The 25,454-nt window shown below is 45.6% G+C and overlaps 1 pseudogene; it reads left to right on the forward strand.

Annotated features, from left to right (window-relative positions):
- The first annotated feature begins 14,354 nt into the window (after positions 1 to 14,354).
- On the forward strand, positions 14,355 to 14,472 carry LOC124799813 (annotated as a pseudogene).
- Positions 14,473 to 25,454: the final 10,982 nt, after the last annotated feature.

Genomic DNA, 25,454 nt, shown 5'->3' on the forward strand with positions numbered 1-25,454 from the left:
TGCATCTCTCTTTCCAGATTTACTAGCTTCCCTACCACGTTCAAACTTCTGACATTCCATGACCCGGCTCATAGAACGTTATCCTTTCGTTGGTAATTCAGTCTTTTTCTCATTGTCAAATCCCCTTGGCAGTACCCATTCGGAGCTCCGAATGGGGGACTAAAATTGCTACACCTAGAAGAAATGCAAATGATACACGGGTATTCATTGGACAAATATATTATACTAGAACTGAAATGTGATTACATTTTCACACAATTTGGGTGCATATATCCTGGAAAATCAGAACCCCGAACAACCACCTCTGGCCGTAATAACGGCCTTGAAAAGCCTGCGGATTGAGTCAAACAGAGCTTGGATGGCGTGTACAGGTACAGCTGCCCATGCAGCTTCAACACGATACCACAGTTCATCAAGAGTAGTGACTGGCGTATTGTGACGAGCCAGTTGCTCGGCCACCGTTGACCAGACGTTTCAATTGGTGGGAGATCTAGAGAATGTGCTGGCCAGCACAGCAGTCGAACATTTTCTGTATCCAGAAAGGCCCGTACAGGACCTGCAACATGCAGTCGTGCATTATCCTGCTGAAATGTAGGGTTTTGCAGGGATCAAATGAAGGGTAGAGCCACGAGTCGTAACACATCTGAAATGTAACGTCCACCGTTCAAAGTGCCGTCAATGCGAACAAGAGGTGACCGAGACGTGTAACAAATAGCACCCCATACCATCACGCCGGGTGATACGCCAGTATGGCGATGACGAATACACGCTTCCAATGTGCGTTCACCGCGATGTCGCCAAACGCGGATGCGACCATCATGATGCTGTAAACAGAACCTGGATTCATCCGAAAAAAATTACGTTTTGCCATTCGTGCACCCTGGTTCGTCATTGAGTACACCATCGCAGGCGCTCCTGTCTGTGGTGCAGCGTCAAGGGTAACCGCAGCCATGGTCACCGAGCTGATAGTCCATGCTGCTGCAAACGTCGTCGAACTGTTCGTGTAGATGTTGTCTTGCAAACCTTGACTCAGGGATCGAGACGTGGCTGCACGATCCGTTACAGCCATGCGGATAAGAGGCCGTTGGGATCCAGCACGGCGTTCCGTATTACCCTCCTGAACCCACCGTTCCCATATTCTGATAACAGTCAGTGGATCTCGAACAATGCGAGCAGCAATGTCGCGATACGATAAACCGCAATCGAGATAGGCTAAAATCCGACATTTATGAAAGTCGGAAACGTGATGGTACGCGTTTCTTCTCCTTACACGAGGCATCACAACAACGTTTCACCAGGCAACGCCGGTCAATTGCTGTTTGTGTATGATAAATCGGTTGGAAACTTCCCTCATGTCAGCACGTTGTAGGTGTCGCCACCGGCACCAACCTTGTGTGAATGCTCTGAAAACCTAATCATTTGAATATCACAGCATCTTCTTCGTGTCGGTTAAATTTCGCGTCTGTAGCACGTCATCTTCGTGGTGTGGCAATTTTAATGGTCAGTAGTGTATTTTGTTGAGCATTCTGCCCATTGTGCCTAATTTGTAGCGGTAGTTTGCTTTACATATAATGGTTCTGGACACGTAGCTAGATGATTTGAAGAGTCCCTGTAGTTCATTCCTAGGCAGAAGAAATAGATTGGTGTCCAGGTGGCTCACTGCTAGGCAGAAAAAGTGTATTGGTAACACAAGTTGCTGTACGTGTGCCGTCTATAGTAGTGTTGGATTGCTGTTTTTGTATTATTCTTGATTTATTGTTTCTGAGTCGTAAAGATGAGTGACAATGAAGCAACGGCAAAATTGGTGACACAGTGTGTCACCAAAGATAAGGCTGTAGAGTCATTAATTAGTCAGGTAGCTCAACTGAGGGCAGTCAGAGTGGTTGCTGATAATAAACTGGCAAAGAAGATGAAGAGGCAAAATTCTTGACGTCAGTTAATCTAGAAGTGAATCTGGCTGTTGATAATCTCGTTTCTCCCTTTTATGATAGGTCAACTGAATGTGTACAGTTTGTGGAGGATCTCAAGTCATTGGCTGACATGGGGGTTCGTCGGATAAAAAGTTACTACGTATTGCGAGGTAGCATTTAACGGGAGAAGCAAAATTGTTCGCAAGGTCCCCACGAGCATTACCAAACTCTTCACCATAAGAGATGCGTGTTGGAACAGAGAATAGGAGGCAAAACAGTGCACGGTTTTTTCGTGATCAGTTGGGTATGTTTTCTAGAAGGCATAATGAGGCAGTAGCTGAAATCGCAGGTAGAATTAGAAATTTGAATGTTCACACTTATGAATTGTCACAGACTGAAGAATTGAACAGAATAATACAGGAGGCCCATCACGAGGACACGATGCTCTTCTGAGAGGTTTACCGCCAGAAATGTTGAGATGGATATGCACTGGGGCGCCTGAGCATCTCCATGCAGGGGTTAGGTCGGCATTCGAGTGCGAGGCTATCGACAAGTCGACAAGGTAAGAAATCGGAGATACGTATTTAGATCAAATACAAAATGTTTTTAATAATGTAATCTTCTTACTGAAGAAATTTAATTGTCCAGATTTTATTTGTCCATATCATAATAAATATTTACATAAACAACTAGTTTCGGCAAGTTAAGTTGCTATGTTCAAACCAGAAAAAGGACTACAGAAAATTTTTACAGTCTAACAATCGTTATTTCCTATAAAGGAGATATTGTAATACAAGCGTTAAATACCATTGACATACATTGACTGCTGTGCCACTCTATGTAATGCACGGTCATTTAGTCATGGGCGCGTCTGGGAACATCTACCATGTCAGTAAAAATGATTATAGATAATCCAAAGGCCAAAACATAAAATACAACATGTCTGAGGTGAACACACCTCGTGGAAGAAGACGCTCCAGTGCAACATTATACATTAAATATACATACAATGAAACCATGACTGTGCCACACACGCACAAAAATTTCTCAAAAAATACTTTTAGCTTATACGATATTCTTCTGTGTCCGTGCTGACATCCGATGTCACACGGCCGGGAAGTAGACAAACGGAGTATGTAGTATGTATGAAAACCAACAGTTGGCGGCAATCTCTTACATGGCAATTTAGAAACGCAATAATGAAACATAATAAGTTTTGTGTAATACCAATATATAAAAGAATGTTGATAACCTACAATTAAAATCTTTATGGTTATAAACAAGATCTGTACAGTTCCTTTATAGTAAAAGATAGCAAGAGGCAGTGCCTATTAGCTACAGTAGGTACATAGTTTGAAGGGGCCATAAAGCTACTCTGAACACTGTCAAAACATCCTACAAACGTTTTACAAAATTCAACGATTGAAATCATAGGATAAAAGTGGACTATGCAATGGAAACAAGGAACCAGTCAGGAGGCGGTTCGTCTCGATCATCGATAAAACATCAACTTGCATGTAAAAATAACATGAGCAAGTATTTAAAGTGTTTCTGAAATACTCGAAACTATAGCGATAAAATATAGATAGGGTACCTGGTGGCTGATAAGTGCTGTACTACATAAAACACTCAGAAAATGGCTGTTACACTCAGCAAAAATCGTTATGTGATTCATAACTGCTAACTAAGTGTTGCAGATTTACACAGAATACACTTAGATTATTGGACGTGGTCAGCGACTAGGTGTTACAGTTACCAAAAGACCCTTACGTTTGGAAGCACTGAGATGTACAAACTATTCACAACAAAACATGGTCCACGTACCCTGCAAAAGGTTCATAATGTGTTCCCCAGATTCGAAAGGAAGGAAACTCGATCTATTAAAGAATCTACAAATGTATAGTAATAACAAAAGACCACTACATGTTGTTGCAGAGCGCCAGATAAGATACTAAATGATCAATTTCAATTTAATGAGAAAAGTGTATTCAACATCTTCGGCGTTATTCTATTAGCTAAGGTTTTTCTTTTTCTTTGGAGAGACAGGCGTGTATCCTAGGCAAGAGCAGAAGTCGAAGGCTCAGTGTTCGAGTAGACAAAGCGATGCACTGCTTACCGCTTTGCAGACGACTACAGGTGTATGCTCCTGCTAATTAGGCACCTTTAAGGTGAATTTTCACTATCCACAGCAGCAGTCTCTTTCTGGTATAGGCATATTGTGGTAGCTTGTAGCTCTGCAGTTCACAGTCTCTATCAGTCGAAGTAGTTGCAGTCAGACCGCATTATCCATAATTAATAATTTAAGTTAATTTTCAACCCTCTCCCCAGCTCTGACAACTATACGTCAGTGTTACTTCATTTTTATTCTACAGGAGGTTGACTGCAATCAGTGTTGTTTACGACATTCCATGTCAAATGTCATTTATGTTTTGGGTAATATGTCTGTTGTTATTTTGAATGGCTTTTGATGTTTCAGTATTCGTTTGATCACCTATTAAATTAACTTATTTATATGGCAAATAATAGAGCCAAACTACGTCATTTGCGCATAGACATTTCGTTGTGTTTAATTTCACATTGGTGTAGCTGAGAGGAGGTTCTGTGTCGCAGAATATTCCGACGCATAAATATATTAGAGGTACCCAAATGTCTGCCCTCCAAACGCGATTCTTTGAATGAAATTGTCGTTCCACGCCAAGATTCAGGGTTTTAAATTCTTTGTGACGCAGTCAGGCCACTATTGTTGAACTAATATCGTGTATAAGTCAACGTCTGGCAGGGTAGTGTTATGTTATCTGATTTACAAATCTGATAATTCTCAATTTAATTACCAGTGAGTTTCGTGTTACAAAGCTGTGAATATGTAGATGCGTGGTAGCTATAGTTATAAGTAAAGGTTTTTTTAAGTAAAGGTTTTTTAAATTACCAGTTGTGACTGGTAGCGGTAATTTTTTTAAAAAAAAAAACTTTACATCTTTCTTGAGACAGCCACGGTCCGAAAATAGTCAAAATGGCTTCAAATAGCTATAGTTGCTGGCGCGAATTTCGTAATCTATGTATTTATCCCTCAGGTTAATATTTTTGTGTGTGTGTTTATTTTTTGTTCTTGCAATTACACGTTGTTGTGTACGGATGTCAATAACAGCGTTGTGAATCTTCAGATTTTGGCGGCACAAAGACTGTTCCATTAAGTTTCGGGTGTGCAGCCGCAAGAAATCTCCTTCTTCTTCTAATATTTCGGCTGTGTTACGTTCAGCCATCTTCAGAGTGAGCCGCAAGACTGCCGCTCCAGTGCTCGCTTCGTCCCTTTATACTGTTTTACCGCGCGACTGCGCATGCGGCCACAGATGCAAATGCGCCAGAGACGTTGGGTCGCAGAGACGTGCACCGGAGACGTGTACCGAAAGATCAGCAGGGATCCCACTAATCGAGTGGCCAAGAAAACTGCTTCGTTTCTGAATCATTCTCCCTTTCCACCAGAAGTTGTTCGGAGATTGAAACCAAGTAGTCCGGTGCCTCCTAGACTTTATGGACTACCAATGGTCCACAAGAAAGATGTCCCTCTACGCCCCATTGTGAGTAACATAGGCTCTCCGACCTATGGCGTTGCCAAACATCTGGCATCATTGTTGAGGCCTCTTGTGGGAAAATGTAAACTGAAATCATTGAAAATGAACCCGTTGGATATATTAGTTAGTTTTGATGTGGTGGCTTTATTCACAAAGGTTCCCCTTCCAGAATCTCTACAACCTATTGAAAGAAGTTTTGACAAAGAGATTTCAGCTTTATTTAAACATGTTATGAACTCCACATATTTCTTATTTAACAACGAATTTTTTGAACAGACGGACAGAGTCGCCATGGGTAGTCCCTTATCCCCTCTGGTGGCCAATTTGTTTATGGAGGACTTCGAGGAGAAGGCGCTTGAATCTGCTGACTTGAAACCCACGGGATTCTGGAGGTATGTTGATGACACCTTTGTAGTTTAGCCCCATGTTGAAGACAACTTGCAAGACTTCTAAAGACATCTGAACTCCCTCCACGATCAAATAAACTTCACAATGGAAACTGAAAAGGAGGGATGCCTTCCATTCTTAGATGTTTTCGTTCTGCGCAGAGAGAATGGCACTTTGGGACATGAAGTTTATAGGAAGCCGACGCACACCGATCTGTATTTACGTGCAAACAGCTGCCACTGTCCTACCCAGACAATGAGTGTCCTCCGAACTTTGACTCACAGAGCGCATATTTCTGACGAAAGGAGTCTGCAAGATGAACTCCCCCACTTACAAAGAGTATTTGAAGACAATGGGTACTCTCCACAACAAATACAGAGGGCACAGAAAATGAAACCGAAAGAGGCCACAAAGAAAGCAGAAGAAGATGAAGAAACCTTTAAATCGATGGCCTTCCTGCCATATGTGGGTAGCCTCTCATCAAAAATAGGACGCATTCTCGGTAGACACAAAGTAAAAGTGATTTTTCGTCCTCCACCCAAGACAGTTGCACTCGTGGGCTCCGTCAAAGATGATTTTCTGCTCCGAAAATCTGGAGTTTACAAAATTCCATGTAAATGTGGCATTTCTTACATCGGACATACAACTCGTACTGTCCAAGAAAGATGTACAGAACACCGGAGGTACACACGACTTTTACAACCTAACAAGTCGGCAGTGGCAGAGCACTGTATTGATAATGGTCACAGTATGTTGTATGACAACGTCGAAATTTTGGCAACTACGTCATCCTTTTGGGACTCGATAGAGAAGGAGGCAATTGAAATTCGCTTGACGACAAATTTAATTAATAGAGATAGTGGTTTCAATCTTGATGAATCCTGGAATCTGGCACTTGCTGTAATAAACTCGCAAAGACGTCGTCACAGTGCAGCTCACTATGATATATCGATATGCCAACACAGATCAACTGCGGAGTCATACATACAACTCGCGCGTTATGCACGTCTCTGCCGCCCAACGTCTCTGGCGCATTTGCATCTGTGGCCGCATGCGCAGTCGCGCGGTAAAACAGTATAAACGGACGAAGCAAGCACTGGAGTGGCCATCTCCAGCGGTAATTCGTTTGAATACCGCCCTTCGATTGTGCTATTACGCTACCAATCGAAGCGATAGGTGTTGCAGGTTCCAGCCAGCCAGCCAGCCAGCCAGCCAGCCAGCTGGTCGACGTGCAAGAGTCCAGCCAGCAGTGGTCCTCGCCAGCAGCCGGCAGCGGTCCCCGCCAGCAGCCAGCAGCGTTCCTCGCCCACAGCCCGCAGTGGTCCCCACCAGCACCGGTCCCCGCCAGCAGCCAGCAGCCAGCGGCCAGCAGCGGTCCCCGCCAGCAGCCAGCAGCCACCAGTGGTCGCAGCCTCCAGCGGTCGCAGCCACCAGCAGTCGCAGCCACCAGCAGTCGCAGCCACCAGCGGTCGCAGCCAGCAGCCAGCAGCCAGCAGTGGTCCTAGCTGCCACGACCACCACCACCAGCAGCAGCACCAGCACCAGAAGCAGCAGCAGCAGCGGAGGTGACCCCACCAGGCAGCGAGCCGGATCGCCCCCCCCCCCCCGCCAGCGACAGCAGAGTGGGGCTTTGCCCCCAGTCTCCTTCGTCCTTCGTCATTCTCCGTCCGCTTCTACTCTGTGTCTCTCGTCGCCCTGCCCGTCTCTCATTTGCTTCTTTGTCTTGTCCTGTGTTTTTCCCCTTGTCATAATGTCAACCCCCACCACCTCTTCTACAGCCACCACCACTACCATCATATACACCTCCCCCTCCGCCACTGCCACCACTGTTACGTGGTGTGCCGCATCACTACCCCCTCAGTCCATCACCCCACTCCTCACTCTCCCATCTCACTCCCTATTTGTCGCCCCATTCCTGGCTCCTCCCTCCCGTGGCTCCTCTGATCCCTTCCCTCCACTCCCTCCCTCTGCTCCTTCCGTTTCTGCGGCCCCTGTTAGGGTGGTCACCCGGAGGGCTACAGCCCACGCTCAACTCTCCCCTTCACCTTCATCGCCATCGTCTTCACCGTCGCCTTCGCCATCGCCTCACCATCTCCGGCGCCGACTCCAGTACCGGGACCTGCCACTCCCCACCACATTCCAGTCGCTCCCATCCCCCACACCTTCTCCGCCGCCATCAAGCGCCCCAGTGGCACCCCTGCCTCCTCTACTCCCAAAAAGGCTCCTCCTCATTCCCCTTCCCCCACCCATGATCCCATGGATGTCTCCCCGCCTGTCCTTGCCCCCTCCTCCTCCTCCTCCACCCCCTCCTCCTACCGCTACCTCCTCTCCCGTCCTGATCCCTCCCTTCTTGAAGCCTGGAACCTCACCCTCTTCCTTTGCCAGACTTTTCCTGGTGCCCCCATCTCCCTCCTCACTCCTCGCCGTGATCCAGTGCTCATCTCCATACCCAAACCTACCCTCCACACAGACCTCCTTTCCCACATCCCTGTCACCCGCTTTGGCACTAATGCCTCCCTCACCCCTGCCCCTTCCCCACCTCCCTCCCACCAACCCCAACCCCTGCATCACCCACCGCCCCTCACTGCTGTGATCACTCGGCTTAGTCCAGCAATCATGGAGTAGGAGGTGTTGGTGGAGCTCAAGGTGCATCCCCATCTGGAGGGGCGTGTGGTTCGCCGCATCCATAACTCCGCCGGCCCCACCCGCCTTATGCAGGTCTTTTCTGAACACGCCCCCTCCATCGACCGTCTCCTGAAGGAGGTTGCCCTTCTCTTTCACCAACGCTATCAAGTTGACCCTTCCCGTTCCCCTCCTCAATCCCTCCACTGCCAAAGGTGCTTGCGGTATAATGCACACCCTACATCTGAGTGCCGCGAGGCACCCACCTGCCCGCACTGTAGGAAAGCCCACTTTTTACAGCAGTGCCCCAATCTCCAGTCCCCACCCTCCTCTAATACCTGTAACCTCCCTCATCCCACTTACTCCCAGAAATGTAAGGCCAGACCCCCACCTACCACTCCTGAACTCACCGTTCCTGTCCGCCCTCTGGACGCCCCCACCCCTCCCGGCAATTCCCTTCGCCCACCCCCTACCGCTGAGGACATCATCAGATTCCTCACCATCGTCCTTCAGAATATTCATCCTTTTCAGCACCCACACACCCTCCAACAGATATCCCTCGCCTCCCGTTCCATTTTCCACCTAAAAATGTAAGCCACCTACTCCAACAAGCAGGCCCATTTCACCTTCTCCCGTCTTGACACCCTTGTCTAAATCCCTGTCATGGCGCGACAGCACTGTATCCTTTTCAACAACATCCACTCCCTTCCCACCAACAAGAACCTCTTCCTGCACACCCTTGCCACCCACCACATGGATGCCTTTCTCATCAAGGAAACCTTCCTCCAACCTCACCACACCGTCCACACCTTGCCCTACCTCCTTCACCGCTCCGATAATCCCCTCCCAATAGCATGTGGAGGAGTTGCCATTGGTCACCACCGCCAGATCCCCGTTCAGCTCCAACCTCTCCTTCCCGACCCCACCGAACACCTGATCATTAGTCTCTTCTTTCCCGGCCTTACCGTTACTTGCGCCACCATCTATGTCCGCCCTAACGCCCCTATTCCCTTCGACTTCCTCTCCCACATTGACCATACCTTCTCCTCCTACGTGATCGCCGTCGACCTCAACATCCACAGGCGTTCCGCCGTCCAGTTACGGCGGTGGCATCGGTTCCTCTCCTCCCTTCAAGGCGACCTCATCCCCACCCCCAGCACACCTGTCCCAAATCCAGCTCCACTCCCGATGTTATCCTTTCCTCCCCCAACCTCCTTGGCCGCATAACGGTGGATGTCCTGGAGCCTATTGGTAGCGACCATCTCCCTGTCCTCCTCACCGTTTCAGATGGTCGTCGCCCCCACTCCGACCCTCATAATGACCCTCCCCCTAAGTACGTCCATGACTATTCCCATGCCAACTGGAATGCCTACCGGGAAACCCTCTCCACCCAGGTCGATAGCCACCCCTTCACCTACCACCACCCTAACGATGTAACCCATGCCACCTCCTTTCTCCAGCAGACCTTGTCAGAGGCCCATCCCCACCGTCCTACCTTACCCCCACAGGCCGTCCTCCTCCTCCGTGAATCCCGCCGTCTCTACCGTGCAACTCTAGCGACACATTCGTAATTTGCTCGCAGCTAAGAAACGCCGGGACTGGCAACAGACATGCACCCGTTTCAATGCTACCCTACCTCTAAACTCGTCCAAGTTCTCGTCAGCCTTCCATCGCCTTACCTGAACTAAACCCTCCCCCTACTATCCTCTTCTCCATGATGATCACCCTTTCCCTGACACCCCCAGTAAGGCCAATCACTTTGCCTCCTACCTCTCTGATGTGTTTTCCATCCCCGATGATCCCCAGTTCGATTACTCCCTCTTCCCGGATGACTGTGATCGAACTGACACATCTGTCCCTCCCCTCGCACCTGGTTTCCAGTACCTGGACAACATTGCACACACGGGACACAATGCCCCTATCACTACACAGGATCTCATTGCTACACTCCGCACCAAACGCAACACAGCTCCTGGTCACGATCGTGTCACCTACCGTCACCTTTATGAAGCTCCTGTCTCTTTCCTCTCCACTCTGGCCAGGCTCTACAATGTAGTCCTGTCCACCGGTTACTACCCCAACCTGGCAAACCGCCGTCCCTGTCTCCTCCTACCATCCCATCAGCCTTACCTCGGTCTTCAGCAAGGTCCTGGAATCTATCCTCACCCGACGCATCCACCAGTATCTCCACCAGCACCACCTCCTTCCCATTACCCAGTGTAGCTCTCGGCCATCCTTCTCTTCCGACGACATTCTCCTTCACCTCACTCATCTCCCTTCCGCCCAGCTTAATTCCCGTCACTCCGCAATCTTCCTCTCCCTGGACCTAGAACGTGCTTATGACCGTGTATGGCATTCCAGTCTCCTCTACAAGCCCCAAACCTTCGCCCTTCCCATTAAATATGTCCGTCTGATCGGCTCCTTTCTCTCCCAATGTCCTTCCTACGTCACCATCCATAACACAGATTCCTACATCTTTTTCCCCTCCGCCGGTGTGCCCAAAGGCTCTGTCCTCTCCCCCCTTCTGTACCTTTTGTATATGGCGGATATGCCGCCGCCGCCACCCCGCGTCCACCTTCTCTAGTTTGCCGATGACACCGCCTTCCTTGCCCTTGCCCCCACCCTGCAGCGCTCCAAACACCTTCTCCAATCTCATCGTGACTGGTTCACCACTTGGTGCAACCAGTGGTTGCTCAAGGTCAATCCCTCCAAAATCCAGGCGATCATTGTTGGCAAAACCACCCCTTCCTTCCACCTCCTTGATTTCTATCTCACCATCTATGGCCATCCTATCGCTCTCACCCCCACCCTTAAGTACCTTGGCGTCACCCTCGACCGTCGCCTCTCCTGGACTCTCCATCAATCCAAGCCAAGGCACGCTCCCGACTCTGTCTCGTCAAGCTCCTTTCCGGCCGTACGTGGGGTCTGGACGCCTCCACCATCCTCCACACGTATAAATCCCTCATCTGCCCTATCCTTTGTTACGCCCATGGATCTCCACCCCAACTACTTTTTATAAATCCCTCCAAATCTTTGAACGCCATGTTCTCCACCTCACCTATCGCATCCATCTCCCCTCCCCCACGCGGATCCTGTACGATCTCATCCCCTTCCCCCACCTCCTCCTTTTCCTTGAAAGGATACGGATCCTGTACACCTCCTGCAAACTCGATCCTCCTCACATGCTTGTCTCACCCATCCTCTCTCACCCCCGCCCGCTGCCGCGCCTGTATTCCCACATCCCACACAGTCTCCATCTCTCCATCCTCCTTACCCTCTCCCAAGGTTGCTTCCGCCAGCTCCCCCTCCCTGATGATGTCCTCCTCCCCTCCATCTACCCCTCCTATCAACTTTGATCCTCCCCCCCACTTCCTGTGTCCTTTCCTCTTGGGCACCCTCCCTGCCTTCCCTTGCCTTCTCTTTCCTTTTCCCCCCATCCCCCTTCCTCCATGCCTCTTCCCCCGGGCTTCCCCTCCCCCTTCCTCCCTTCCCCCTATCTCCTCTGTCCATGGCATCTCTGCTCTCCCCTCTCCCTCTCCCAGCTCCCCCCTCCTCCTCTCTTGACAGGTCCCCGGACTCGTACACGCTCAGTGGACTTTCGCGCGCCGGAGATCATCGCCATCAGTGTCTCGTGTGTGTGCCTTCGTTTTGTGTTTAGTGTTCTTTCGCCGTCACGCCTCCACTGTTCACGTGTGCCGTCGCAGTCATCCGTGTTATGTGCGCCGTGTCAACAAGTGTTAGTGTTTTTCTCGTCCAGCGTGAACGGCCTCATGTTTATTGTTTTTTGTATCTACATTTTTGCCCGCCGTTTTTATTGTATTGTCTGTGTCACATATATGTCATATTATTGTACCACTTAAGGCTGAAGAGCAGCGTAATATGCTGCTGACAGCCCGCCTGTATGAGGTGATTAAAATTACAATAAAGAAAAAAAAAAAGCACTGGAGCGGCAGTCTTGCGGCTCACTCTGAAGATGGCTGAACGTTACACAGCCGAAATATTAGAAGAAGAAGGAGATTTCTTGCGGCTGCACACCCGAAACTTAATGGAACAATAACAGGGTTGTTCACTTTCGAAGGGGTTATTTCTTGTGGTACATGTGTGTCAATGTAGCGGAGCGATTATGGCACAAAAACCCAATATTTCACATCAAGCTATTTCGAGAGGATACCCTACCGAATGTGAGTCACTTAAGGGGTATTGCGTGGTAAGTCGATAATTTACATCCTACGAAATGTACGAAATGTAATTTGACTAGCCATAGCGCGCCATGCTATTAAACAACACGGGAAGTTTATAGTACCTGCAGAGAATAAGGGCATTACGCACAGGAATTTGAGAGTTGTGCGTGTTTGTTCACAAGGTGGAAGAAATAAGGAGGATAATGAGAGAGGGACAGCGTAGGACTGAAAGACGTCAGAGCGTCGCTTAACAGGATTAATTGAAAAAAATAGTAGGGAGAAAAATGATGAAAAGTATATCATAAAGATTTTTATGTGATATTTGCTGCAGGAAAATTCCATATCGGGAGCAAAATTTGCCTTGGTGTACGGAATCGGTATCAGGGTGCTCGCAGACGAGTGATAAGCAGCAGAAGTAAATAGGGACTGCAAATTTTTGTGCAAACGGTTCCATGCTTGTATGGAAGTTAAGTGGAGATCCAAAATTTTTCATGCTTGAACCAAGGAAATGTAAGTTATAATAGGAAATCCGACGGCAGAGAATTGGGGACAGTAAATCTATTCTGTCTTCCGTGTTGTATTTCGCATCATTAAATCGAGTTCTGGGTCTACCAACCACGTACTTTGTGCTCTTAATGTCTGGGTGTCTCATCTGTGGGATTTACATATAAGCTGTAAGATATCATTTTCTGAAAAAAAAATTCAACCAGCAGGTGGCACCAGAAGAAAATTGGTCTGAGTGGCACAAACGATAGAAAGGATCAATGTATTGGTAGCCACACGTATGTGAAAATACACAACCCGAAAAATTGTCCAAAAGAGAAGATAAGGATCCAGACAGAAATGAGAGCAGCACCAGAGATGCGAAGAATACTCTGGGTGATAAAGAAAATAACGGCGACGGTACAGTTAGATAAGAAGGAAATCAACGAACTGATTATCGCGCATCACATCATGCATAACACAGACAGGCAGCTTGAATATCGAAAGGATGAAGGACGAGTAAATTCACAACATGTAAACGCTGTAGTCACAATCAGAAATTCTTCAGCAAGTGATAGATCGGTCTCGCCATCGAAACTACGTCACATTATGAGTTCACATGCTTCTACACCAGAATTAGTGAAAGGGAAGAATTTACAGATGGATGCAGTCTTAGAATTTTTAAAGCACGCAAGGGAGAAAAGGCAGAATGAACATAAAAAGTTTTTAAAACAAATTGAAGAGAAAAAGCAGAAAAATAATAAAGAATGTAAATAATTTATAAAGCAACCAGAAGAGATGAGGCAAACAGAAGAAGAGTGGAATCAAATGGAAGGAAAGATAACGCACAAGGAAAGTAAATAATTCGAGAAAGAATCGAAGAAAGACATAGGCAGAATCAAACACGAGGTGACGAAAATTCAGAAGATGGCAGCCGAGTCATAACACACAGTAATTGATGTGAAGAAAGCTACAGGAGAAGCTAGGACTGACGCATTAGGAGCAAGGAAAGAGGCACCAGTAGTGAAGAAATATGCAACATAAGCAAAAACGGTAGTAAGGCAGAGAAGATGATGCCGATCTACAAGAATAGGACAAGAAAACAATAACAGAAAGACTGGAAGAAATTTCTCTCGGGATAGCTCAATCCTATCAGCAGCAGGAAGACTTGACAGAATTGTGGGAGTACCACTCACAGCTTAGGCAACGGCCTTGCAGCAGTTGATACACCGGTTCCCGTCAGATCACCGAAGTTAAGCGCTGTACGGCGTGGGCGCCACTTGGATGGGTGACCATCCGGGCCGCCATGTGCTGTGGCCATTTTTCGGGGTGCACTCAGCCTCGTGATGCCAACTGAGGAGCTACTCAACCTAATAGTAACGGCTCCGGTCAAAGAAAACCATCATAACGAGCGGGAGAGCGGTCTGATGACCACACGCCCCTCCTACCCGCATCCTCAGCTGAGGATGACACGGCGGTAGGATGGTCCCGATGGGCCACTTGTTGCCTGACCACGAAGTGCTACTTTTTTACTCATAGCGTAGGCTACAGCAGGCATAAATTATTAAAGCTATCAAAGAAACATGGGTTCAGGTAAAGTGTGTGGGAAGTCGATGCGCAAAGAAACTGAAAGAGGACAGTGATCGTCTAAAATAAACTGAACAGGATGTGAATAAGTGCACATCACATCTGCATGTAGCGAAACAGATACATCCAGTAGAATCACATATATGCGGATCAGCTGCTGCATATACACCACAAGTGAACGTACTGCCAGTAAAAAGCCAAGACCCAGAGTTCAAACTATTGCTCAACTATGTGCCACTAAGGAGATGTGCATCACACATTAGTGATGAAGATAGTGCGGGAAGTTGTAGCGCAACTTGTATAATGACGTCACCCACCATATGGAAGAATATATCAGAAGCAAGGGACAGGACGAGCGCAAGTAATGACATGGGATTCGACCAAAACCGTTTTACCTCTGTTCATAATTTTCGGCACTATCGAGACAGTGGCAATACATTCCATCCTCAGCCTTGGATTGCACAATTTGATAGGTCTATTCCCACTTCTTGGCCATTAGTATACGAAATAGACATATGGAAGTTTGGCCATCTTTTGCTTGAACGTTCTGACAAAACGTTCCGCTTCGCCGTTTGACTGGGGATGGGACGGTGCACTAGTTAGATGCTTGTTTGTTTGTTTCAAATTCATTTGACGTGAACTGAGGTCAGTTGTCTGACGGTATTACTTCAGGTAAGCCTTCTAGTCAAAAAATCGACAACAGCTGAATTGTGCTACGTGACGTTGTGGAGTTCATTGGTACAGCAAAAGGGAACTCATATAGAGTCTACTACTATCATCCAGTGGGTGTTCCAAAAAGGTCTCGCAAAGTCTATGTGCACACGTTGCCATGGTGGTTGCTACCTAGGCCAAGAAGAGAATTTTTGTGGCGGAGCGGACTGATTTTCCGCACATGCATGACAATGTGACGTCATCTGTTCTATTTGGGCGTCCTGAAACATCCCCTTTGAAAAAAATTGTACAGGACTGTGCTTAACCTGATACACAATATTTTTTTAGCGCAACGCAATCTGACTTTCAAAAATCCCTACAAAAGAATGGCCCTGACTAACATTAACCTATACGTTTCACAAATCACTTACCTCACAAAAATCTTCGTTACTCGAACTACTGTAATACAGCGAGCGCCACTACTGCCAGCTAAATAAAAGATTCAAACTACGGAAGGCACTAACTACTGATAGGGATAGTTAGCAAATGAAAGATATTAATAGAGAACAAACAATGTATTTACCTCAATAATCATAATATATATAGCAGTTCATGATAAATTACAAAACTCCGCCATCTCTCTCCCCACATCCACCACTGCTGGCGGCTCACCTCCAACTGCGCAACGCTACGCGCTGTTCACATCCAGCTGCCGCTGCCCAACACTACAATGGCAGACAACAATGCAAACTAGCCACAGACTGCACACAGCACAGCCAGTGATTTTTATACAAAGGTGGTGTTACCAATAAAAAAACCTAAACAGCCTACTTACATAGCCCCCCTGCTCCCCACAAAAAATTTTACAAATTGTTTTGGGCAGTGGCCAATAATGATTTGATAAAATTTTTCATAATTACAATAACAAAGATATCAAATGCACACACTTATTGATACAATGTTGGTCAAAAGCTAAACTTTCTCACAGTCCATAAAGACAGTCCTAATCATTCATCACAGTAAAATAGCAGTGTTTTTCTCAAAGTCTGAGCAGTAAAAGAAAATGCACACGGAAGTAGTGGATTTCCATGTAGTCTTGAAGAAGTAGTGTTGTCCTTCCAACGGAAAGACAGTGCTGACTCTTGACATGCTGACAGATAATGGGCCGCAACAGAGCAAACCCACAGCAGAGTCATTCGACGTTTTGAAGAATATTGGTAGGTAGGTCATCACAGAGTAGACCCACTGTAGTCCTGGTAGAGATTGTGGTATTGGTGGGTCACCAGAGGTGCAGACCCACTGCAGTCCTTGTAGAAATTATGGTACAGGTGAGTCAGCAAAGACGCAGACCCTCTGTAGTCCTTGTAGAGACGGCCAGCAGCCATCTGTTGCAGATGTGCAGATGCACAATCGCCATTGAAGAGTCTTGCGGATAATATAGCAAGTCCATAACCACCACTTGTGCACTCACAATTTTTTTTTGGAATTGTCCTTAGAACCAGCAATGCTGTTATCCAGTCCCTTGCTGAATTATTAACACACGTGCAAACACTATCAGTCCCTACTTCTCACATATTGTCCATATACTATGACCAACAGAAATGTGTGCAGTGAAATGGAACTTACAAGTTACTTAACTCGATGAACTGGTGCCAATTACAATTTTATAACATAAGAATACAATAACAAAGGTACAAAATACATCATTAAAGACATAATAATACAGATAACATTTGTAGTAACACAGACTTTACAAAAGAATAGAAATAAACATATACATCAGTGTTACAGGAATTATGAAATAAGTAAATAAATAAAATAATGAGAATAGTTTTCGAAACATTAATTTCACACATGATAATTGAAACAGAACAGAATTAATAATGTCTAACATCTTTACAAAGTAAATAACATATTATTAATGCAAATTATATTTGAGGATAACAGTATTCCTCATCATAGTTCATGTAGCTGAGTATGACAGGAAGAACATAAATATACAAGAGTACACAAACACTGTGGAATAACAGAAAGGGAAAGGACAGGGTTTGTTTTACTGCAGTATCTTGCAAACAAAACTTTCTTTAATCCCTGGAGATCTCCCTTCGTTCTTCATTATTTCAAAAAGTGCTATCTATACCTCCTTCCTGTATTCTATTCATATTTCTTTCAAAATAAATATTTCTGATTGTACAATACTCATTTTGGCCCAAATCTTTTTCATATAACTTCGCAATGCATTCTTTACCTATTCTCCACAGTCAATTTCTTATATAGTCTACCCCTCTTAAGCTAACTTAAATCTACTGAGCTCAGATGCTAAACTAAGGGACGAGGCAATGCAGCAGCACAAAACAATTAACAAAAACAGCAATGACAAAATATTCAAATGGCAAAGCAAGCTACAGTAAATCTAAATTACCAAGCAATGCAACATTACAACTAATATGAGCCAATGTGCAGCAACAAGAAAAATAAATCAGTAGTAAAACTAGCTTAACAGAGTAATACAAAGTGAAATTTAGTAGCACTATGCCTGGCAAACAGCAGCAGAAAATGAAATAACTTATACCTAAACATGACAAAGCTCAAGCAGAAAAAATATTACACTAAAGACAACAATGCATAAAAAGGGAAATGTCTATTCACATCTCAATATCTATGTCATTAAAGTGGTGCACCACAAAAACTAATTCTACAAAAAATTACCAAGTACTTGAAAAGAAAATTATATATGCAGTTGTTGTTATCAGTCCCTTCTTATTGTTCTTTCCATTCCAAGAGCTCCTTTTTCGAAGAATGTGGATCATAAAATAGTTATTTAATAGATCTGTTGACAGAAAGTGTTCACATTAGCAAATGCATCTAAGTTTATTTTATAAAACTAATACTGCAACACAGCTGGAAACCAGATATCAATTGAAATAAGCAACTATGTACAAAGTAAAGCATAAGAACATCATTCAGTAGTCATGAGGCATTTCATAAGTTAGTAGAAAAATCTCTCAACTAGAGAGACAGTAGTCATAATCAGGTGTATAGACATAAAAATATTTCTCGTCATTTCATTAGGCATTTCAGTAAATATCATAAATTAAGAGCTCCACAGTGTAATCATATATTTTCAAGTTCGACCATGTCGTTTTTGCGATGCTTTCTACAAAAGAACGTCAATAGCGAGGATAATGGCCTCCCCTTTTTTTTTCACCTGGACCTCTGAAAGGGGCACACGCTAAGGGCTTTTTTCCAGGCGACTGTCGCCCAGTTGGGTGCCCATGATGCATTACGTGCAGGTGGTCACTTAAGTCCAACCCCTCGTCCAAGTCGTGGGAGATGGGCAACGGCACAAAGTAGGGGACTGCCTATAGGGGCGATGTACAGCAGGGACTTCGTGTGCCCCAGGACCGCTACGGTAGCTGGGAAGGCCCTATGGGAACCCTGAAACGTGACGGCTAATGGGGCTCTGGTGAAGCTGCGATAGGCCTAGCAAGCCAGTAGTGGATAAATCAACTGCTTTTAAAAAGGGAACATGCCTCGGATCACGGAACGGATTTAAAGGAAACCGACCAAGCAATGGAAAAGGATTACGAGATGGTTTACGACTGGGCACCTTAAACGTAAGGACTCTAACTGTGAAGTTAGAAGAAATTGTAGAAATGATGGAAAGGAGGAAATTGGACATCTTGGGACTTGCTGAGACTAGGTGGAGAGGAGTTGGTGAAAAACCACTAAGTAAAGGATGTAAACTGTACTGGATAGGGAATGAGAGGGGAAGAAATGGAGTGGCAATAGTGGTCAGAGAGGGTCTGCAGGAGGAGGTGGAAGGTATCAATGATAAAAGCCAGAGTACGAGTGAAAGGAAAAAGCATTGAAATCATCGAAGCATATGCCCCACAGGTGGGGTGTACAAAAAAGGAGAAGGAGGAATTTGAAGATGACATGCAAAAGCAGCTAAATGGAGGTAATCAGATTATAATAGGGGACCTCAATGCACATGTTGGCACAGACAGGAAAGGATTCGAGGAGATAATGGGACCAGAGGGCTGGGGGAACCGAAATAGAGAAGGAAAATTGTTGCTGGAATTCTGCAAGAGGAATGGGCTGTCGATCGCAAATTCCTAGTACAAGAAGAGAAGTAGCCACAAAATAATTTGGTACAGTGGAGACTGGTCCCAAACTTCAGTAGCAGACTATGTACTAGTGGATAGGCAGATGATGAGCAGCATCACAGATGTTAAGGTCATTCCATCTGAGGCCTTAGACAGTGACCATCGGCTGTTGGTAGCCACCCTGAGAGAGAAAAAAGATAGGAGGGCAACAGATATACAGGAGAAAAGGATGAAGACGTGGATGCTGAAAGAGGATGAACGGAGGACCCAGTACCAGACACTGATCAGAAAGAAGCTGCCAAAGGAAGATCAGAGAACAGTGGAAGAAGAATGGGGAGATTTTAAGAGGGCTCTAGTTGAGGCAGCTGAGACTGTGTGCGGAAGAACTAGCACAAAGAGGAGAAGTAAGGAAACCCCATGGTGGAACAACATATGTAAAGAGGCAGTACTTCGAAAGAACAAAGCCTTCAGAGAATGGTTCCAGACCCGAACAGAGGAAGCTAGGGTAAAATATAAGGAAAACAAGAAAGCGGCACAGACCATAGTAAGGGTGGATAAGAAGAAGTGGATGGAAAAATGGACAAGAATGTTAGAAGAGGACAGTGAAGGGAACAAAAAAGTACTTTACACCATGGTAAGAAATAAGAGGAACGACAGAAGCGAGTGCCTGAGGATCATGGATAATAATGGAAGAGTTGTGGAGGAAATGCATGAGCTCAAAAAGATTTGGAAGGAGTACTTTGAAGATCTGTTGAATGCCGCCAAGTGGGTAAATAACAGTGATGGAGAGCCTAAGGCAGCAGACGATTATAATAGTGGGGAAATTGATGATCTAACTTGGAATGAAGTGGAAGAAGCCATAAAGAGGATGAAAGGGGGCAAGGCACCAGGTTGGGACGAAGTAACAGTGGATATGATACGAGCGGCAGGAGAAGTAGGAACCCAGTGGCTATACAGAGTGCTAAGGGTGGTGTGGAAAGAGAACAGAATTCCTGAGGATTGGAAGAAAGGAATTATAGTCCCGATCTTCAAGAAAGGGGATAAAAGGAGATGTGAGAACTACAGAGGAATCACCCTGCTATGCCACTGTGGAAAAATCTATGAAAAGATCCTGGAGAAGAGAATAAGAAGCAGTATTGAAAGTAGACTGCAAGAGGAGCAGTATGGTTTCAGACCGGGAAGATCAACAACGGACCTCATGTTTGCGGTAAGGCAACTGCAGGAAAGGCACTATGAGTACGGGAAGGACTTAATCATGGCCTTTTTAGATATTGAGAAGGCGTATGACAGTATCTGTAGGGACAAGCTCTGGGATGTACTGAACGCAAAAGGGATAGATGAAGAGATAACACGAAAAGTCAGAAAAATGTATGAGGGAAGTGAGAGTTGTGTGAAAGTGGGGAGGGAACGTACTGCATGGTTCAAGCTGGAAAATGGGCTGCGACAGGGAAGTGCACTTTCGCCTTTATTGTTTATTATTGTTATGGATGAAATCGTACAGCAAGTATCAGATGCAATTGGAGATCATAAAATGAAAGCAGTGCTTTTTTCCGATGACCTGATGTTATGGGGAAATTGCGAGAAGGAGGTGCAAGAGCAGTTAGATGTATGGGAGGCCACGGCAGCACAATATGGAATGCATTTCTCTGCAAAGAAAAGTGAAATAATTGTCACAACAAGGAAGAAGAATAGGCCAAATGTGGATATAACTTGTGGAGGGGAAAAACTACAAGTGGTAGAGAACTTCAAGTACCTGGGAAGCATGATTGAAAGTAAGGGGGGAAACGCAATGGAAATAAATGAAAGGTGCAGAAAAGCAGGGCAGTTCTACAAATGCATTAGGGGGCTGATTTGGAGCAAGGAGGTGCCACAGAAATCCAAGGGAATTATATACCGAACCTACTTTGTCCCCATATTGGCATACGGAAGTGAGACATGGGTAATGCACAAAAGCGACAAAAGTAGAATACAGGCTAGTGAAATGAAGTTCCAGAGGAGCAGGTTGAGTGTAACAAGACAAGACAGATTGCGAAATGTGTATGTGAGGGAAAGACTAAAGGAGGAACCAGTACAGGACAGGATAGAGAAATAAAGACTGCAGTGGTATGGACACATGAAGAGAATGGATGAGGGAAGAATTCCAAAGAGGATGTTTGATCTGCAACTGGAGGGGAAGAGGCCCAGAGGAAGACCAAGAGATAGATGGGTGAAGGGAGTGAAGGAATGTGTGACGAGAAGAGGAGAGAACTGGACGAAGGTGAAAGAGGGGGAATGGTGGAAAGACAGAACACGATGGAGAGGCTTGTGTTCCCGACAGACCCAGCCAGTGGCTGGAAACTGTCCAAGATGATGGTATGGTCACTTAACTTTCTTACAGAAATATTTACGACACCAGTTTCCGCTACAGTGACAGTCTCATATGAAAATTTCGCAGGTCGAAAATTTACGTTACAAATGTGTAGAAACAAAATCCTATGAATATAACAGTGTGCAAAAAATTTTCGCCTGCATTGTGATACATTCACGCATTTACACACATTTCATAACTCTTAAAGTACGATTCTTGGTTTCCAACAACCTTTTTCACAAATCAGAGTCCCTAACCACTATTCATTACTCCTTACCTTATTACACATATATATATTCGTCGCACTTCTTCAGTATTTCATCATAAGAAATACGTAGCATAATCAAATTCCTCATATACGGTAGCATCATCTTATTGATCATAAACATATCTCAACAGCATGATACACATCGTCGTCATAATAAGATCATAACATCTCAGTCACTTCTCACAATCGTCCTAGCTTCCTCCAATAATTTCAAAACCTAAAAAAAATTCTCTGCTCATTTCAACAGTATCATCTACCTCAAACGTACTTTAAAAATCGTGATCTCATACCAAATACATCATTCAAAGCTCTCATAGTATCACAATGGTTCCGAAAAAATATGAACAGTTTACAAAGTACAGACAAAATACAATTTTGTAAGTGTGAAGTTATCCAATGGTGTAATTACGTAAACGTCTGTCACTGATGTAGTAAAATAAATATTTGTCTCTCTCAGTTAAATGATCAGATAGCTGTGTAATTCTGTGTTAGAGAAATATGGTACCGATGTGTAAAGTTGTATAAGCAAATACCATATTAGCTAGGGCTCCTTGTGCTTGCCAAACACATGGTACACAAAGTAAGCGTAAACCCCCTGAGGATTAATGTAATTATACCCTCAGGTGTTACAGATTACAGCAATGGAATGAAATGTATCAGGGAAAACTTTCTTTGTAATTCAAAAACCTTTAAAAATAAATGTTTTAAGTATAAAATTAATCACTCAAATACATGTACTGTAGCGCTAAACTGTGCGTCTTGTTGTAAGATAATCTCTGTGGAAGTGTCGTAGTTGTCATCCTCCAAAAGCTAAGTTCTGCAGAAGTCAATGTACTTACCCCATGATAAACAAAAGTGAAATGCTTTGCGTATAGATACACTCCTGGAAATGGAAAAAAGAACACATTGACACCGGTGTGTCAGACCCACCATACTTGCTCCAGACACTGCGAGAGGGCTGTACAAGCAATGATCACACGCACGGCACAGCGGACACACCAGGAACCGCGGTGTTGGCCGTCGAATGGCGCTAGCTGCGCAGCATTTGTGCACCGCCGCCGTCAGTGTCAGTCAGTTTGCCGTGGCATACGGAGCTCCATCGCAGTCTTTAACACTGGTAGCATGCCGCGACAGCGTGGACGTGAACCGTATGTCCAGTTGACGGACTTTGAGCGAGGGCGTATAGTGGGCATGTGGGAGGCCGGGTGGACGTACCGCCGAATTGCTCAACACGTGGGGCGTGAGGTCTCCACAGTACATCGATGTTGTCGCCAGTGGTCGGCGGAAGGTGCACGTGCCCGTCGACCTGGGACCGGACCGCAGCGACGCACGGATGCACGACAAGACCGTAGGATCCTACGCAGTGCCGTAGGGGACCGCACCGCCACTTCCCAGCAAATTAGGGACACTGTTGCTCCTGGGGTATCGGCGAGGACCATTCGCAACCGTCTCCATGAAGCTGGGCTACGGTCCCGCACACCGTTAGGCCGTCTTCCGCTCACGCCCCAACATCGTGCAGCCCGCCTCCAGTGGTGTTGCGACAGGCGTGAATGGAGGGACGAATGGAGACGTGCCGTCTTCAGCGATGAGAGTCGCTTCTGCCTTCGTGACAATGATGGTCGTATGCGTGTTTGGCGCCGTGCAGGTGAGCGCCACAATCAGGACTGCATACGACCGAGGCACACAGGGCCAACACCCGGCATCATGGTGTGGGGAGCGATCTCCTACACTGGCCGTATACCACTGGTGATCGTCGAGGGGACACTGAATAGTGCACGGTACATCCAAACCGTCATCGAACCCATCGTTCTACCATTCCTAGACCGGCAAGGGAACTTGCTGTTCCAACTGGACAATGCACGTCCGCATGTATCCCGTGCCACCCAACGTGCTCTAGAAGGTGTAAGTCAACTACCCTGGCCAGCAAGATCTCCGGATCTGTCCCCCATTGAGCATGTTTGAGACTGGATGAAGCGTCGTCTCACGTGGTCTGCACGTCCAGCACGAACGCTGGTCCAACTGAGGCGCCAGGTGGAAATGGCATGGCAAGCCGTTCCACAGGACTACATCCAGCATCTCTACGATCGTCTCCATGGGAGAATAGCAGCCTGCATTGCTGCGAAAGGTGGATATACACTGTACTAGTGCCGACATTGTGCATGCTCTGTTGCCTGTGTCTATGTGCCTGTGGTTCTGTCAGTGTGATCATGTGATGTATCTGACCCCAGGAATGTGTCAATAAAGTTTCCCCTTCCTGGGACAATGAATTCACGGTGTTCTTATTTCAATTTCCAGGAGTGTATCTTAGTTATTACGCTTATTGCCATGATGAAGAAAGTACTGTGCTGTAACGTATTGTTGTGTTACGGAAAAGGCAGTCTCATTGTAGCTATACCACAAAAGTTACTACTAAACCATGTTTTACTTTCCAGAAGAATTCAGAAAAACTGTGCAGATATAAAGCAGATGCAGCACAAAAGTAACAATGTAAATTGTTACTCATTAGTAGCGTCGTGATATAATTGTGTAGTTGTCAAAGAAACCAAGTGCTAAGTCATCTTTAATCCCACAGAAAGTACTTCAAATAAAGAATGTATTTTCAAGTAAACCAAAATGTTGCATGAAAATCTCATTAGCAGTGCCAGTATATGTTCTAAGTATGTGAGCCTGATAGTTGTTACGTAATCGTGCAACTAACAAGCAAGAATGTACAAATACAACACTGTGCCATCTGTTCACTATAACAATGCAATCCTAATTTCTGTTTAAAAATGTTCCCTAGGTTCTAGACTGGATATTTAACTTCAAACATTGTTGTATGTTAACAGATTCTAAGTCTGACAAAGCATATTAGTAACGTGAAGTGAAAAATTTTATGGCAATGACTAAGTTAAAAAGCAGATTATCTTTCAATAAACGGTTTTACATGTGAAATGTATTGCAATCTTTTACCCTTTCTAGTGCGCAGAGTTTCAGCTTCAAATCATCGTGTGGTATATGTCGGTAAAGAATACTGGAATTTTTCTCAAGGTCAGCATCTATGTTATTTTTCTCTGAGCCAGCTGGCGCACGCGGCTGCCTGCTGTGCGAGTCATTGTCTGTCTCATTGTCGGCGCGCGTCGTTATTGGGATTTGGAGGTCTAACTTCTACAAATTCACCTTGCCCAGAGGACCCAGCCCTGTTTAAATCCCGCCAGTTCTGATGAAATTCAGGTCTGTCGTTATGATTATATCGTCTGTCGTCCTGTCGGTAGATTCCATAGTTTCTTTCTTGTCGGTCACGAGGTGGAGAACTTCTCCCTGAATCGTAACCGCGCGCTGGACCGTTGCGTCTAAAATT

Source organism: Schistocerca piceifrons, chromosome 5 (assembly GCF_021461385.2).
Source record: "Schistocerca piceifrons isolate TAMUIC-IGC-003096 chromosome 5, iqSchPice1.1, whole genome shotgun sequence".
NCBI classification, from domain to species: Eukaryota; Metazoa; Arthropoda; class Insecta; order Orthoptera; family Acrididae; genus Schistocerca; species Schistocerca piceifrons.